A 15,837-nucleotide genomic window follows, 5' to 3' on the forward strand; every position below is an offset into this window, starting at 1 on the left:
CACTGCACTGTACACCACTCTGTTCTTTCCTGCACCACTCTACTCTATGCCACTGCACACTATGCCACTGCAATCTGCACCACTCTATGATACTTCACTTTATGCCACTCTACTCTGCACCACTCTACTCTAAGCCACTACTCTGCACTCTACACAGCTCTATGCCACTGCATTTTATGCCACTGCATTCTACGACACTCTACTCTGCACCACTGTACCCTACACAACTGCACTCTATGCCTCTCCACTTTACACCACTCTGCTCTATACCACTCTACTCTGCACCACTCTACCCTACTCCACTGTACTCCATGCCACTGCACACTACAGCACTCCACTTTACTCTGCACCCCGACACTTTACGCCACTCTACTCCACAACATTCTCCCCTGGACAACAGCATTCTACGCCACTGTACTCTGCACCACTGTAATTTACATAGCTGCCTTTTATGCCCCAGCACTCTACTCTGCATCACTGTTCTCTACACCACTGCAGTCTACTATGCATCACTCTACTCCAGGTTACTGCATTTTACACCACTCCACTCTACTGCACTTTACACCACTGCTCTTTATGCCACTTCACTCTACGAAACTCTACTCAGCTTCACTCTACTCTATGCCACTTTACACCACTACACTTTATGCCACTGCACTCCATGCCACTGCACTTTAATCTGATGCACTCTACTACAAGTGACTCTACTTTGCACCACTGCAATCTATGCCACTGCATTCTGTGTGACTACACTCTACTCTGCGCCACCACACTCTATGTCACTCTACGTCACACTACTGCACTCCAGGTCATTGCACTCCACACCATTTTACTCTACTCTGAACCACTCTACTTTACGCCACTGGACTCTATGCTAAACTTCCCTCCACCACTCCACTCTGTGCCAATGAACTCTACGCCATTCTACTTTACTTTGAACCACTCTACTCTATGCCACTACACTCTATGTAACTGGGCTCCACACCCCTCTCCACTATGCCACTGCACTCTACACCACTTAACTCTACTCAACCTGTGCAGTATGCACCACTCTACTGTATTCTGTACCACTCTACACCACTGCACTCTACGCCACCCTACTCTGTACCACTCTATTCTACACCACTGACTGCACGCCAGTCAACTCTACTCTATCACACTCCCCTCTACTCTATGGCCAATCCACTTTATGCCACTCCACTCAATTGCCTCTCTACTCTACGCTACTCCAGTTCACACAATGCCACTCTACACCACTCTAGGCCATGCCACTCTAGTCTAGCCCACTGCACTCTATGCCATTCCATTCCACTCAACTCCACTCCACTCTACACCACTCTACGCCGCCACTCCACTCGAAACAGTGCCACTCCATCCCAATCCACTACACACAATGCCACTCTACTCCATGCTTCTGTACAACATGGCTAAAACACATTGGCAAAGCCAATAGCTCTAGCCAATGCTTATTTACGGTTGATTTCCCTGATATTAAACGAAACATTGCCTGCAACAAGCACAAATGCATGCAGTTTCCCATACATTTCAAACTCTTAGACAGTGTCTTTACAAGTTCAAAACTGCTCTGGTTTGCAAACATGGAGCACTTTTTAGCTATGAAAAAGATATACCAAGCAGGAGCAGACAGCTTCATGCACATTACCTAAATGGGTGCATGTCACAGTATGGGGGCAGTGAGGCCAACCTTACCAGACACTCTGGCATTTCTTATGTAAGCTACAGGCAACACAACTGATTGCAAGGATGTGTAGGCTGAGAAACACAAGCCCTGAAAGCTACCATGGCACACTCGCCAGTCTGTATTACATGCAGTTACTTATGAACCAGACTTACGTTACAACTTGAGTCAGTAGTAAGGAGTTTTTCAGATTTTCTTGTATTCGTTTATCGAGACGATCAAACCCCAATTAAATGTAAGTCGACTTCTTTAGGCAAGGGGTAAGTGGACACAATAGATTGTATTTTGCTTTCACTCTGATCAGTAAATACAATTATATATTTTTCTCAAATATTATCAACACTCAGGGGTTTTGTGTGCCAGCACTGGTTGCCCATTTGTATCAGGAGAACCTATTATAATGCCGTCACAATTCACTACTCATCTGGTCATTTTTTCAGAATTTCAGGCTGAGACACAAGGTTGAGAACTTGGGAACTACAGGTATCCGTTGTCTCGAATGGAAAAGCCATCTAGTGTGTGACTAGCCTATTTTTCTCGGTAAGTAAGTTTCTAACCCGATTGGAAAGTTGATACATAACTGCACTGTCCACAGTGCGTAGAAATACTACCTGGAACACATTTCTCAAATGGTTTTATCTGCAATATTAAAATTCATGGGGCCTTGTCCGATTCTTCTGATGTACAGAATGAAAACTAAATCACAAGAACTCCCTTTGGTAATTCTCAATTTGTTGTACTGTTCAAATCATTAGATCGTACACCTCTCACATTAGAACCTTATACTACAAAATAGAGCAAAAATAGAATGCTGCTGAGAATTTAGAAAAATATACATAGCTTTAATCACACCCACTATTTTAAAATACAAAAATATACATGATATATTTTATCAATTAAATTAGGAGGATCCTAATCTGACAGTAATCTGTCTTTGGCTCTACATATCTGTAAAAAATATCACTAGATCTCCATGATTCCTAATTGATGACATATAAAGCACCAAGTGCCTACAGAATATGTTTAAAAAGTTTTGTCGACGCGTTTCGGTATCACGTATATGAATCTTCCATATATAAAATAGAGCATATTCAAATATATCTACAAAAAAAGAACACATAACTTACATTGCATCAAAATACAAATGACATATCACATCCATATACATAATATTCACTCTAACAATTCATTATACATATTAATAAAAAAAGTGTTGTTCTTTAAAAAATAAACATGAATCCTGTAATCCTGTAATCTTGTAATCCTCTGGATCCATCATCCGGCCATCATCCTATTAAAGGCTTTACCTGGAAGCGGAACATTTTCACTTTCTGCAGCTCCTAAACTCCTCTGCTGTCGCAGTATCAAGGCTGTCTGCAGGAAAGATAAACTGTCTGCAGGAAATACAGGGGTCTCTACAGAAAAGAAGGACTTTATGCTGGAAGCAGAGGTGTCTGCAGGGATTACAAGGGCCTCTGCAGGAAAGAAGGACTGTCTGCAGGAAGCAGAGGTGTCTGCAGGGATTACTAAGGCCTCTGCAGAAAAGCAGAGCTGACCGCAGGGAATACAGGGGTCTCTGTAGAAAGTCTGAGGTGCCTGCAGGAGGTAGGGGTGTCTGCAGGTAACAAAGGGTACTCTGCATAAAATCAGGGGTGTCTGCATATAATAAAGGTGACTCTGCAGAAAAGCAGAGGTGTCTGGAGGAACCAGGAAAGTCTGCAAAAAAGACAGACCTGTCTGCAGGTTGGCCAAGGTATCATTAGAAATACATGGGTCTCTGAAGGAAAGCAGGGCTGTATGCATGAATTAGAGGCATCTGAAGAACGGCAGGGCTGTCTCAAGGATGCAGGGGTGACTGCAAGGAGTCCACTGACCTCTTTAGAAAGGCAGAGGTGTTCGTAGGAAGCAGGGGTGTCGGCGGGGAATACAGGGGTATCTGCAGAGAAGCAGGAGTGTCTGCAGGGAATACAGGGGTCCCTGCAGAAAAGCAGAGGTGTCTGGAGGAGACAGGAATGTCTGCAAGAAAGCCAGACCTGGGGAAACATGGGCGCTTGGCTGCAAGGAATACAAAGGCCTCTGAAGAACGGCAGGGCTGTCTCAAGGATGCAGGGGTGACTGCAAGGAGTCCAGTGACCTCTGTAGAAAAGCAGAGGTGTTCGTAGGAAGTAGGGGTGTCGGCAGGGAATACAGGGGTATCTGCAGAGAAGCAAGAGTGTCTGCAGGGAATACAGGGGTCCCTGCAGAAAATAAGAGGTGGCTGGAGGAAAGAGGAATGTCTGCAAGAAAGCCAGACCTGGGGAAACATGGGTGCTTGGCTGCAGGGAATACAAAGGCCTCTGAAGAACTGCTGGGCTGTCTCAAGGATGCAGGGGTGACTGCAAGGAGTCCAGTGACCTCTGTAGAAAAGTCGGTGTTCGCAGTAAGCAGGGCTGTCGGCAGGGAATACAGGGGTATCTGCAGAGAAGCAGGAGTGTCTGCAGGGAATACAGGGGTCCCTGCAGAAAAGCAGAGGTGCCTGGAGGAAACAGGAATGTCTGAAAGAAGGCCAGACCTGGGGAAACATGGGTGCTTGGCTGCAGGGAATACAAAGGCCTCTGAAGACCGGCAGGGCTGTCTCAAGGATGCAGGGGTGACTGCAAGGGGTCCAGTGACCTCTGTAGAAAAGCATAGGTGTTCGCACGAAGCTGGGGTGTTGGCAGGGAATACAGGGCTATCTAAAGAAATGCAGGGCTGTAAACAGAAAGCAGGAGTATCTGCAGAGAATACAAGGGTCTCTGCAGAAAAGCAGGAATATCTGGAGGAAACAGGAATCTCTGCAAGAAAACCACACCTGCCTGCTGGTTGGCCAAGGGTATCTGCAGGATATACAGGGGTCTCTGGAGAAAAGCAGGAGGTGTTTTGTATGGCAGCAGAGATGTCCGCAGAAAATACAGCGGTCTGTGCAGAAAAACAATGGTTTCTGAGGGAAGCAAGGTTCTGTGCAGAAAGCAGGGCTACATGCAGGGAATATAGCAGTCTCTGCAGATAAGAAGGTGTGCCTACAGAAAACAGGGCTATCTCAGGAGAGCTAGGGGTGTTACCTGGGTTTCGTAGCTAAGAGCACGAATCCATCCACACCAGAAACCTGTGTTTGGCCTCATGGCGGTGGGTTCACTCACCCTTTCATCCTTCCGAGGTCAATTAAAAGAGAATCATTAAGTTGTGTAACAATAACTTCTGATATTCCGCGCCAAGATGCCAATGACGCCAATGCCCCAAGGGGTAGTGAGCGCTATATAAATGCAATTACAATACAATATAATACGCGCGCTTTACAAATAAATTGGTTATGTTATTCACTTAAGACAGGAGTGTATGCAGGAAAAACAAGGCCGCCAGCAGAAAAGCAGTCATGGCAGAGGGAGTACGGAGATTCAGCAGGAAAGGTACGGAGGTCTGCAGAAACGCAGAATTTTAACAGAGACAATAGCTAACTTGAACACTGAGATATACTGTATTATTTGTTTATTTATGTAACCAGCTTTAAAAGTAATCCACACTGTACCATGAATGCACTCATAATCAGAATAAAAGTGGATATGAAAACTGCATACATACGTCATGCATTCCCTTCATCTCATGCATAACTAAAGGATGCATTCCCTTCATCTCATGCATAACTAAAGGATTTTGCAGCTATGTTCGTGTTTCGGCTACTGTATAATCGTGTTCTGACCACAAATGAAGGTCCCGTAACTAGGAATGAGAAAAGCAAAGAGGAACAAGCATTGTCAAAGGCAATAGGTCTGTTCTAGGCAAGCATGTTTTTATATGCTAAAAATTCGTAAAAGTATAAAGAATATAAAAATGAAGGGACTGCTTAGCAGCCTGGGGACACAGCCCTAGCAATGAAGTGCACACCTTTTCTGGCGGCTCTGCACATGTGAGTAGGCTAAGTGCCATCACTCACAGTGCAAGGCAGCCAATGGATGTAGTGGGCTGTATGCGTCATGGGCAGAACCAAAGTGTGAATGGTCCAGTGAATGAAGATGGCTCATAGATAGCTCATATATATATATTTATATTCACTGAAAAAAACAAAGGTTACAGAGACGTTCTAGTTAGGCTCAGATTTCACATGCACAAAACCATAGAAATTCAGCAGTTATAGTTAGCTGAGCTGACCATAACTGACCCCCCCTCCCCCGCAATGCACTGCTTACAACCTCAAATTACAGACATGGTCAGTGGTATCACAGATGATATCTCAAATGACATCCACAGATGATATCTCAAATTACATAACTGATGACATCATCCATAGAACCACTCACACATTCACTCACACCCCTCACAGCCATTAATACACTCACTCACACACCCATACAACCACTCACACACCTTCACACTCATCCATAGAGCCACTCACACACCCACTCACTCACCCCCCCCTTACAGCCAGCCACACGGTCACTCACTTATCAATACCCCATCTCACACAACTACTCACTCAGCCATACAGTCACTCACACAGTCACTCACTTACCCATATGACGACTCACACACCCATTTATTCACCCATACAACTACTCACACACCTACTCACTCACCCATGCAGCTTCTCAACAGAGTCACTCACACACCCACACAACCACATACATATCAATTCACGCATCCATACAAGTACTCACACATCTCCTCATTCCTCCATACAGTCACTCACACAGACACTAACTCTCCAATACCACCATTCACACATGCACTCAGTTAACCAAACACCCGCTCAAATAGCCACTCATGCACCTATACAGCCACTTACATAGTCACTCACTCATACAGCCACTCAATCACCCATACAGCCACTCACACACCCACTCACTCACCCACACAGCCATTCACTCACCCATACAGCCACTCACACACCCATTTATTCACCCATACAGCTACTCACACACCCACTTATTGACCCATACAGTCACTCACACACCCATACAGCCACTCAGACACCCACTCACACACAGATACACACAGTCACACTGCCACTCACCTCATGTATGCTAGAAATAGTATCACTCATTAGTGGTACACAAAGTATACTACTTTAACTTTTTCAGTAACATAGTCTATATATGTATACCACTCATAAACCTCCAGAAAACACTCACAATCACTGGATGATGCCATCAGTGATGCAATTTGAGATGTCATCAGTGATGTAACTGAACATGTCATAAGTGTTGTAATATGTGAGGTCATGAGCAGTGCACTGGGGGAATTAGTCATAGTTAGCTCAGGTAACTATAACTTATGAATTTCTATGGTTTTGTGTGTGTGAACTCTGAACCTAACTATAACATCCCTAACCCCTTTGTTTTTTAGTGAATTTCTAAGGTTTTTTTAAAAACTCTGTTTCCCAACTATATCGTCCCTGTAACCTTTGTTTTTTTTTGTGAATTTCTAGTTTACATTTTTTTTATCTTTGGGACTGTAACTTGTAGCTTTAGAGGGTGAGTGTGTGAGTTGTTGTATGTGTCGTTGCATGGGTGTGAGTGGCTATATGAGTATGTGAGTGGGTGTGTGATTGGCTGCATGGATCTTTGAGTGGATGTGTAGTGGTTATGTGGCTAGGTGACTGGGTGTGTGAGTGACTGTATTGGTGAGTGTAAATGGGCATGTAGTGACTATGGATCTATGAATGGGTTTATGAGTGGCCTTGTGAGTGTCTGAGTGGGTGTGTGAGTGGCTTATGGGGTTTGTAAATGGATGTGTGAATTATGGGTATATGAGTGGCTATGTGAGTGGTGGTATGGGTCTGTGAGTGGGTGTATGAGTGGGCCTGTGAGTGTCTCTTTGGGTCTGTGAGTGGGTGTGTGAGTGCCTTTGTGGGTCTGTGTGTAGGTTTGTGAGTGTCTTATTGGGTGTGTAAGTGGGTGTGTGAGTGTCAGTGTGGGTCTGTGAATGGGTGTCTGAGTGTCTGTGTGGGTCTGTGAGTGGGTGCCTGAGAATGTGAGTGGGGGTGTGAGTAGCACTATGGGTTTGTTAGTGGGAGTGTGTGTCTGAGTGGGTCTATAAGTGGGTGTATGAGTGGGTCTGTGAGTGTCTCTTTGGGTCTGGGAGTGGGTGTGTGAGTGACTTTGTGGGCTGTGCATAGGTTTGTGAGTGTCTTAATGGGTGTGTAAGTGGGTGTGTGAGTGTCAGTGTGGGTCTATGGGTGGGTGTTTGAGTGCCTGCGTGAGTATGTGAGTGGCTGTGTGAGTGCCTGTGTGGATCTCTGAGTGGGTGTTTGACTGTCTGTGTGGATCTATGAATGGGTCTGTAAGTGTGTGAGTGGGCCTGGGAGTGTGTGTGTGAGTGCCTGTGTCATTTAATCGTTGGGACTGTAACTGGTAGCTTTAGAGGGTGGGTGTGTGCGTTGTTTTATGTGTCATTGCATGGGTGTGATAGACTATATGAGTATCTGAGTGGGTCAGTGATTGGCTGCATGGATCTTTGAGTGGGTGTGTAGCGGTTATGTGACTATTTGACTGGATCTATGAGTCGGTTTGTGAGTGGCTTTGTGAGTGTCTGAGTGGGTGTATGAGGGGCTGTATGGGGTTTGTAAATGGGTGTGCGAATTATGGGTATATTAGTGGCTAAGTGAGTGGTGCTATGGGTCTGTGAGTGGGTGTCTGTGTGGGTCTGTGGGTCTGTGAGTAGGTGCCTGAGAGTGTGAGTGGGTGTCAGAGTGGCACTATGGGTCTATAAGTGGGGGTGTGTGTCTGAGTGGGTCTGTGAGTGGGTGTATGAGTGGGTCTGTGAGTGTCTCTTTGGGTCTGTGAGTGGGTGTGTGAGTGCCTCTGTGGGTCTGTGCATAGGTTTGTGAGTGTCTTAATGGGTTTGTGAGTGGGTGTGTGTGTCAGTGTGTGTCTGTGAGTGGGTGTATGAGTGCCTGTGTGAGTATGTGAGTGGCTGTGTGACTACCTGTGTGGATCACTGAGTGGGTGTATGACTGTCTGTGTGGATCTATGAATGGGTCTGTGAGTGGACCTGTGAGTATGTGTGTGAGTGCCTGTGTAGGTCTGTGAGTGGGTGTGTGAGTGCCTGTGTAGGTCTGTGAGTGGGTGTGTGAGTGCCTACATGGGTATGTGAGTGGGTCACTGAGTGCCTGCATGTTTCTGTGAGAGGATGTGTCATTGCTTGCATAGTTCTGTGAATGGGTGTGTGAGTGCCTATGTGGGTCTGTGACTGGGTCTGAGAGTGTCTGCAAAGCTCTTTGAGTGGGTGTATGAATACCTCCATAGGTCTGTGAGTGGGTATGTGAATGCCTGCATGGGTATGTATATGGATGTGAGAGTACCGGTATGAGTGTCTGAGTCGGTCTGAAAGTGTTTTTTCCCGAAAGTGCACCAAGATTTGCGAATTCGTGGAGGATTTACACAGGGGCCGCACTGAACCTCACGGGGGATCCACAGATTCCTGAAGAGGAAAACCCCCACAATATAATTCAATTTCATACCGAACATAGGTCCCTCTAACAATCCTATAACACACCCATGGGGTCAGGGTACCTCTAACCTAAACCATTTAATCATTTTGCAGATTCATTTTTAGACCCCAAGACTGTTCCCCATACTTAAAATGGCAGCCACACCCTCCCGCTCAAGACGTGGCAAGCCAATCATGGCGTTGCTGGTGGCGTGTGAATTTGCGGATCCACCGCGGAGGATCCGAGGAGGGTCCCCGTCCCTAGATAGAGAATTAGTTTTGTCCCACAATAACTCTGAAACTACTGAAAAGATTTTCATCAAATCAAAAAAAGGGCTCTTTATGGACCAAGAGCTACCACCCTGCCAAATTGGTGCAATTCTGTCCAGCAGGTCAGGCTATAGTCGTATTCAAATCCCTATCAGAAACTGTATGGCAAACACACATTTTGTGACAACCCCCTTTATCTCGAACACCGCTGAAGGATCAGTCCGCAGCTACTTTCCATGTAGAACTAGAAATACTATGCCACTTTTTTGGGAAAATTTAATGGAGACCTTTCAAAGGCGCCAATGTTATAAGCAAGTCAAGATATATAGGAAGCTGAGAACTCTTGGTTATTCCCAAGTTTAGACAGAGAGCAGTTCCTGTATAAAGCCCCCTACAACACCAGCTGCACTTAATTTTTTCATCTCAAATGTTTGGTTTTCTAGCACAGTTTTTAAGCATAGGATTAGTGCACGCTGAGCTAGAAAGGGACAAAGTCTTTTTTCATTTCTACTGCAAAGTCTTTAAGTAAAGGATTAGCACAGTGCCATCCACATCGAGCTGTAAAATGACAAACGTCTTTCACTTGTCCAGGCACAGTAATACAGTTTTGGATTGGTAAAATACCATCCAAGCCAACTTGGGATGAATAAAAGCAACCCCTGACATGTGTTTTGCTATCATAAAGTTCTTCAGAGGGGTTTGGCTTTGTCTGGGCACAAGGGAGCACCCGCTATAAGTCAAAACAACATGCTTTAAGGGTTAGAGTGACGTTTAAATTATGCAAAAAGGAAGTAGAGAACTCTGGGTGGTTACCAAGTTGAGGAAGAGAGCAGTTCCTGTATAGAGCACCCTACAACACCAGGGACACTCTGAATTTGCTCACCTCAAATGCCTTTTTTTCTAGCAAAGTTTTTTAAGCATAGGATTAGCACAGCACCACGTCGAGCTAGAAAGGGGAAACGTCTTTTGCCATTTCTATAGTAAAGTCTTTAATTTTAGGATTAGCACAGTGCCATCCACGCTGAGCTGTAAAATGACTAACGCCTTTTACTACTCCAGGCAAAGTAATATAGCTGTGGATTGGTAAAATAATATCCAAGCCAACTTGGAAAGAATAAAAGCAGCCCCATAGCTCTCCAGAAAGGTTTCGCTTTCTCCAGACACAAGGGAGCACCCAGTATAAGTCAAAACAATACAATTTCAGAGTTAGACAACCTTAACGAGAGCACCTTGGAGCCTTACCAGAGCATCCCAGTGTGGGGAGAGAGCTAGGAGAGCCACGCAGACCGGACAACGAACAGCAGACCCAGAATCCCGCCACCAGTCGCGCCGCCGCCTAGGGACTACGTTTCCCAGCAGGCTCAGCGGCGGCGCGTTCCCCGACGCAGTTGAAGCGCCGGGAGGGGCAGTACAAGTGCAAGAGCCCTCGGTGGAGCGGGTGGGAGACAACCTTAACGAGAGCACCTTGGAGCCTTACCAGAGCATCCCAGTGTGGGGAGAGAGCTAGGAGAGCCACGCAGACCGGACAACGAACAGCAGACCCAGAATCCCGCCACCAGTCGCGCCGCCGCCTAGGGACTACGTTTCCCAGCAGGCTCAGCGGCGGCGCGTTCCCCGACGCAGTTGAAGCGCCGGGAGGGGCAGTACAAGTGCAAGAGCCCTCGGTGGAGCGGGTGGGAGACAACCTTAACGAGAGCACCTTGGAGCCTTACCAGAGCATCCCAGTGTGGGGAGAGAGCTAGGAGAGCCACGCAGACCGGACAACGAACAGCAGACCCAGAATCCCGCCACCAGTCGCGCCGCCGCCTAGGGACTACGTTTCCCAGCAGGCTCAGCGGCGGCGCGTTCCCCGACGCAGTTGAAGCGCCGGGAGGGGCAGTACAAGTGCAAGAGCCCTCGGTGGAGCGGGTGGGAGACAACCTTAACGAGAGCACCTTGGAGCCTTACCAGAGCATCCCAGTGTGGGGAGAGAGCTAGGAGAGCCACGCAGACCGGACAACGAACAGCAGACCCAGAATCCCGCCACCAGTCGCGCCGCCGCCTAGGGACTACGTTTCCCAGCAGGCTCAGCGGCGGCGCGTTCCCCGACGCAGTTGAAGCGCCGGGAGGGGCAGTACAAGTGCAAGAGCCCTCGGTGGAGCGGGTGGGAGACAACCTTAACGAGAGCACCTTGGAGCCTTACCAGAGCATCCCAGTGTGGGGAGAGAGCTAGGAGAGCCACGCAGACCGGACAACGAACAGCAGACCCAGAATCCCGCCACCAGTCGCGCCGCCGCCTAGGGACTACGTTTCCCAGCAGGCTCAGCGGCGGCGCGTTCCCCGACGCAGTTGAAGCGCCGGGAGGGGCAGTACAAGTGCAAGAGCCCTCGGTGGAGCGGGTGGGAGACAACCTTAACGAGAGCACCTTGGAGCCTTACCAGAGCATCCCAGTGTGGGGAGAGAGCTAGGAGAGCCACGCAGACCGGACAACGAACAGCAGACCCAGAATCCCGCCACCAGTCGCGCCGCCGCCTAGGGACTACGTTTCCCAGCAGGCTCAGCGGCGGCGCGTTCCCCGACGCAGTTGAAGCGCCGGGAGGGGCAGTACAAGTGCAAGAGCCCTCAGCGTCGCGGGACGCGAGCGGGACGCCCGGGGCTAAGCCCGGGCAAAGGGCGGGCCCTCTGTGGCCCTCCGAGGACCTCTGAGGACGGGACGGGCCACCCCGCTGACATCCACCAACGCAGAACATTCCCCAAGTAAGTCCTCTACACGCGCTGTCTCTATCGGAGAGTGTATCGTCACTCCCCTACAATGTCCACAAGGGGCAGCCGCAGCAAGACTGCCGCAGGAGCTGGAAAAGTTACCGGGCCAATTGACAATTTCATCTTTAAAGCCAATGAAGCAATCGATCATGGCATTTCATTACTGGAGCGCAGAGTATCCTTGGAACTGGCCCAAGCCAAACGTTCCTCCTTGGGTCTCCTCGCCACAGCAAACACACCTAACAGGAATAACCTTGCCAATGGCGTCTCTGTAGTTAGTGCTAGTGCAGAGATCCACACCATGCCTAACACCGTGGACCTATCAGTAACACAACTCCTCTCTGACTCTTTACGGAGTCTGGAGAAATCACCTAACTTAGATGTTACTGATAATTTCAACACAGAATTGGATCGTGTTACAAATTCCATTCCCGCAATGAGTCCTCCTGAGAACTTGGACATAATATCTATTGCAGAGTCTCAAGTACTTCTTACCTCACCAACTGAGACCATACACGATCATGTTACTGACCCAATTCTGTCTACAGACCCCGGCCCTATGGCTACAAACTCTTCCCCTCCACGAGCATCAGCTACTACACACATACTTGTGGATTCAACCCCTAACTTAAGAGCAATGCGAGGGTTAAGGGAGGGAGCGATACAGAAGCAGAAACCCCCCCAAGGCCCAAACATACTCACACCCAACAGAAGCCCTCTTCCCCAAAGAAAGCAGGGGAAAAACCCACCTAATAATAACCAAAAAAAGGCTTGTAAAAAATCTAACGTAGGATTAAGTAATAAAGGAGACCCATCCTTTAAGGAGGGGTCATATAAAGACTGCTCTTCAACAAATCAACTTATTACAAAAGTGGGGGAAATTATATCTGCCCATCTTGCCACCATCGAAAAGAGACTAGGGAATATGGAAAATCAACTTAATGAATTAAGCGCCCTAGTCAAAAGCCCGTTACCCAAAGCTACTCCGACTTTAGTGGTAGCAAAACCACACAATCAACCTCCTTCGGGGCAAGCCGTGAAAAAACCAGCCCCAGCCCCCAGTATCACACATAAGCATAACTCACCCCCAAAGGGAGGCACGAATAAGCCAAGCACACCTATACCCACCCCAAACACAATCACACAGGGGAAACAACCCAACCCAACACAATCAAAGGGGGATACCACTAGCAATTCTAAGGACAGGAATAAAGGCAATCCAAGAAGATTCCATGCTAATTTGCCACCCGGATCTAGTCCATACGTAGTGGTGATGACAGGTGTCCCTGAGATACCGGATAACACCGAAGAGCCGCCCTGGTCTCTATTAAATAAAGTTAGCTTCTGGTTGAATAACAACAGACCCCTACCCGTATACTGTAGGAGTAAAATCCTAACAGTCAGAAGAGTACCATGGGTGGGCCGAGAAATACAGAAAACACACGGTGACTGTGTGATTATTAACTTTGACGATCCACGCACCGTAGAACATATTTGTTCTTGGAGAAATGAGGGGTATAGCGAAGGCATAGAAACAAGACATCTCTCGTTCTTCTATCCATCTAGGAGACCCATTCACCATCATAATGCCTTTGATAGAAACTGGTGCCACACGGGGCAAGAAGTTGAGGGAAACAACTGGGGTGAGTGGGGATTAGACAATAACCATAGACATCCCCACAGGAACATGCCAAGCAGAGATGCCTATTGGGGTATACCAGTTTTTAATAGATTCAGCAGTCTCGATATGGTCGATTGACTCCCCCCATCTTCACCGGGACTGCTGACTACTGAACAGGAGGGAATAAAACAGGGCTGCCCCGCTGAGTTGGATAATAACACAGAGAAGTCCGATAAGGAAACACTAGGCACCCAACTGGGCCTAAACTACCAGCCACTGCCTCTAGTAAGGGAAGACAAACCAATGGAAAACACTATAGGATGCAAAACAACTATCCCACCAGTCCCACATATTCATAAAAACTCTGATAGTGTACTAACGATTGTTAGCTGGAACGTAGCCGGACTCCAACAACGGGTAATGGACCAGGAATGGTTAAAATCCATATCTAATAAAGATATTATAATGTTCCAAGAGACATGGGCTACTTCGGAAATAACCATAGAGGGCTTTGAATGTCATAGTATCTGTGCTCAAAAGCCAGCCTTTGGCCGTCCCATGGGAGGCTTGCTGATCGGGTTCAGAATAACTCTAGGGGGGACCATCAGGCCAATACCAACTAAGAGCCTAAATATTCAAATCATCGAGTTTACCTGCAGATCATCGGTACATCTGATCAACTTTTATAATAATGACTTTCACTCGACCCCCAATAAAAATTATATAGAGCTATTCGAGACCATAACAAGGATAACTGAATCAACTAAGAACTGTGCAAACAACGGGATTATCCTAGCTGGAGACTTTAATGCTAAATTATCAAGAACTAAAGCAGGCACAAACCAACAAGATAGGGCCACTAAACGTGGGAATGAATTGGAAAATTTCATAAACACCCATACCCTATCAAATATAATGGATTCATTCATACATAGTGATACTGCTTATATTCCAACTTTCAGAGGGAGAGATTTCTCCAGCACAGTAGACTACATCTTTACCTCTGTGGAATTACTAGACAAAGTCATCCACGCTGGAGTAGTAGAAACAGCTTTTGGCGACCACAACGCACTTGAATTCAGCCTAAAAATGGGCCCGACCCAAAAACCTCCCCGTATTCTGGGAGCAAGAGATATCACGACATCAACAGATAACCTTAGGCTAAAATGGAAAGGGGTGAACTGTGAAACCATTATGGACATAATCATAAACAACCACCAACTAACAGTCGCTTCCTGCCTACTTATGGATGGGAATCATCACAGGATAATTGAAGATTTTGAAAACTTGTGCCATGTCATTAAAACCCTCCTAACAGTCCCCTACAGGAAAAATGACGACGAACCCAGATGGTTCGACAGTCGCTGCTCAGCTGCAAACAAGGCACTTCGTAAGGCACTAAATTCCAAACCGAGAGACCTTGTTGATGTACGGACCGCCAGGCAGGCCTACAAAACAGCCATAGGGATAAGGAAGGCTGCAATGGTAGAGGACCAGTGGAAAGAACTATCAGTCTCTGCTACCATGGGAAACAGCGCAACCTTTTGGCCCGCTGTAAGGAAGATGCGGGACATGGGGAAACAACTGTCACCACTAAGCTGCACCATCTCAAGTCAGAACTGGGAGCAGCATTTCTCCAAAATATATGCTAATCCCGCTGCTCCAGTAGAAAACTTAAACTTTGATAAGCTGAGCCCACTTGACATAACTCTGGGGGAGGTCCTATTGGCCATAAATCAAAGCCTGGGGAACAAGGCACCTGGCCCAGATGGCTTCCCAATTGACTTAATCAAACACAGACCAGAATTTTGGGGGCCAATTCTGACTAATGTTTTCAACAACGTACCGTTGGGTACCATCCCTGCTACCTGGTCTACAAGCACAATAGTGCCTATTTATAAAAAGGGTGAAAGATCTGACCCTGCTAATTACAGGCCCATCTCACTCCTAGACAACACCCTGAAAATCTTGGGCCGGGTGTTGTACAATAGAGTGAACGACTGGGCAGAAGAAACAGGGGTGCTAGATAGATGTCAGATGGGCTTCAGAAGCAGGGTCGGGA

Source organism: Lissotriton vulgaris, chromosome 11 (assembly GCF_964263255.1).
Source record: "Lissotriton vulgaris chromosome 11, aLisVul1.2, whole genome shotgun sequence".
NCBI classification, from domain to species: domain Eukaryota; kingdom Metazoa; phylum Chordata; class Amphibia; order Caudata; family Salamandridae; genus Lissotriton; species Lissotriton vulgaris.